Source organism: Pezoporus wallicus, unplaced genomic scaffold (assembly GCF_028554395.1).
Source record: "Pezoporus wallicus isolate ANWC-B61680 ecotype Strahan unplaced genomic scaffold, APGP_CSIRO_Pwel_v1 scaffold_13239, whole genome shotgun sequence".
Lineage (NCBI taxonomy): Eukaryota > Metazoa > Chordata > Aves > Psittaciformes > Psittacidae > Pezoporus > Pezoporus wallicus.
In genome coordinates, this window is record NW_026642052.1 from 4,541,930 (window position 1) to 4,545,388 (window position 3,459).

Here is a 3,459-nt window from a genome sequence, read left to right on the forward strand (position 1 = left end):
CTGACAATGCTATCGCATAACTTTGGGAAGTGGTTTTGAGCCGTGCAGGCACTTCATCTTCCTTCTTACCTGGGGAATCAGTTGTGAAAAGCCACCCCTGCCATACTAATGTAATACTCTTCTCCAAGGCAAATTCTAACCCACAGTTAACATTTCTCCGACAGAAAATATTCCTTTTAAATCTTCTTAACTTACACGTTTATATCTCATAGGATTCAAGTTAATTTTAAAGTAATAAAGTTACTAAACTTTTTTTAAATCACTAAATAACCCTATATGCATATACACTGGACTGTAGCACATGATAGGTTCATGCCAATATAGTTAAACACAAATGTATTTACCAGCATGCAAGTCTAAAAGTGTCCTTTCAGGCACAAAATACTTCTATCATTACATATCTTATCACTCATAACCACATTCAAAATCTCCATCTGAGCTCTAAAGTGTGTTGGACAAAAGGAAAACTTACCTGTGGTCAGACCTATGGAACTGAAGTTGATAATTTGTGATTAGTTAATGGAAATGCGTTGACATATGAATTATGGCTGCAAGTTTAAGCATGTATGTTAGAGGCAGCTGTGGGTTGGAAATAAAAGAGGACAATGAATTAAATAAATAGTTTTGGTGATGCCTGTTAACTGATACCCACTCAAGTAATCTTGATTCAGAATTTGGATTGTAGGTAGAGATGTTATAACCCATGTGACATGATACACTGCAAGGAATTGATGAACATTTTCTTTTTCAAACAAACCAAACAAGACTTTTAATGTATCTTTTAAATCCATTCAGTTGATACTGACCTTAGTGTATTGATTTACTGTTATTTTGATATCTCCTATTTGTATTGTTGCATCTCATAATCTTAAAGCAGGGCATTTTGATGCTCAACTCTGTAAAGCTGACAACCAAATATTCCATGTCTGAAAGGTTTTCCTAGATTTACAGCTATGAGAATTATAGCTATGATTTTTAGAAATGGTTCAATTTTTTGGATGAACTCAATTTGAGCACCTTAAAGGGATCTGGTTATCAAAACATTTAAATTTCACACATTCTAAAAACATCTTAAATTAGGTACCCAAAAATAGAGGCAGCCATAATGACTAGTGACCACAAAAATCGCAGTTGTTTCTCCATCAGTTTGTGTCACTCTTACATGGGGTCACTGATGAAAAAGGGAATCCTAAGCGCCAGTTGCCTATGGTTATGCATTCTCACTGCATTAAATATGCTGGCATTCGTGGTCTTGAGCAAGCCAATCTGATGGAAATATAAGCCTACAGAAAATGCAAAGTGATGTGGTTGACTGGGCAGCAACACAAGTGGTAATGACAGCAATGGGCACAGGCTGCCAGGGCCGGCAACAGGCAGCACAGGTCTTTCAGCACCAGCCTGAACTTGTATTACCTTGAGAGACGATGTAACTGCACCCCGAGTCTGCATGCATTTCCTTCTTGGACTATGTAAGCAACCTGCTGGTGCTTTGCCAATAAGCAGATGAAGAAATACAAGCAATACAATAAATATTAAAAATTAAATTAAAAAATATTGTATGTCACAGTGAGAGAAGAGCAGAAAAGAAAGACTGGAAAGCTTACAAAAGAATACTAAGTATGCTTTTGCTTTAGGCTTTTGGCTTACATATTGAGATTTACAGTGATTAGGAGTTTAAACCAGCATTTCCAAGCTCTTTTTCGAACAAGTAGCTCTAAGTGTTTCACAAATGCCTACAAAATTCCATAAATCTTTCCATGAGGCAGCAAAATGTACCAGGAGCTAGTCACCTGCCAGTGGAAGGCAAGTACCTCTTGAGGAAAACAGAGCAGGAGTAGTAAAACCTAGCAACGCTATAAATAATGGAAACCACAGGAAGAAAATCAGATGGTTAAAAATAGCTACTGGAGATGAAATCAGGCCAAGACGTGATGGTGTATAATCCTTTTCCCAATCTTATGAAAAAGTGCCATGAAAGTTGCAGCAACAAACAGAAATGGGAATCTCTTTTTGTCTCATTTGAGACATATCTCCAGAGTAAGAAGTTTTCTTTTAAAAAAGGGTAGGCTTGTATTTATTCCCTCTGAGCCAGTGTAAATTTTACCAATGATTTTAACTAGACCATATCCTTAGTGTGTTACTGAAAAAAATTACCAAACCCACTTCCTACTTTTCTTGGAAATGTCTCCATTTCTTGGAAATGTCTCTGTTTCCTGTATTCATCTAGTCCAGCTCTTCCCTGAGCTGCAACTCTATCGAGTCTTACAAAAAACTAGGGAAGGAGAGAACTGTAACTGTGGAACTCTTCAGCAAATTTTGAACATTTACTTCAACATATGCTGTAAAGCAGTATAACTGTCAAAAGTCACACTCAGAAAATCAAATGTGGCTTTTTGCCAAGTCCTTTCCTATTTTTTAAAAAAGAAAGCACAGGATATGATTACCATTATATTAAAATGCTGCCCGATCCAGCACAGGGCTGTATTGCCTTCCCTCCCATTGACTTCAACATGAATAAGCTCAGCCTGGGTATTTGAGAATTCATCGCTGCTAAGACATATTCTGGCAGGTCAACATAAGCATTATTCATAGGCCTCAATTCAGTCTGACATCTGAAATGAACGAGAGCCTGTCTTTAAAAAGCTAAAATCCATCTTTAATTTGTTAACCCAGTAACTGTATCAAAAACTGTTTTAAAATAAATATGAAAAATGAGAACAAGCTGATCAGCAATTGAAGCCCAGTAAAATAGATCTGGAAGTCACTGCAGGGCCACCATGTCCATGCTCCAGCTATTGCAGGCAACCAGCTCATATAATCTTATTCATAAATATATCAAGCTCTGTCTTAAAAGCAGCTATTTTTATTTCTTCAGTTACTGCTATTGTATAGTTCTTTGTATTTTTTCCACTTTGAGTTACAGATTCATAGATTATATGCCAGAGGGGACCTCTGTGATCATCAAGTTTGACCTCCTGTATAACTTAATCTGTAGGATTGCCCTGAACTCATTTAAGAAGCCAGTGATTTTGCAGCCATGAATTTACTGGGGAAAGGGCTCAGTGTTAGACTGATGGGATTAATCAGTTCATGTTAACACACTGATTATCATACAGTAAAGGGAAATGTTTCAAAAGAATACCCCAGTCTGAAATATAAAGTGAAATCATTTGGACTTCCAGAGAGGTCATGGTTGGAATATCACAAAACTTTCTTTACTCAAAGCAGATGCTTATTAAGATTAATTTAGTGTGAAAAGTGAACCAGAATGCATATAAAAGACAATGCCTCCTCAATTATGTAATAGGACACCTCCTCATTATATTGTGTTCACTGAAGATGATGGTATTTTCCTAGGGGATGTATAACTACAGTTTGCCAAAGTCCCTCTCCCTTGTTTTAGATTAAATATCAGACTGCAGAGCATGAAGCCAAGTGAACAGAAACAAGAGAACTCAA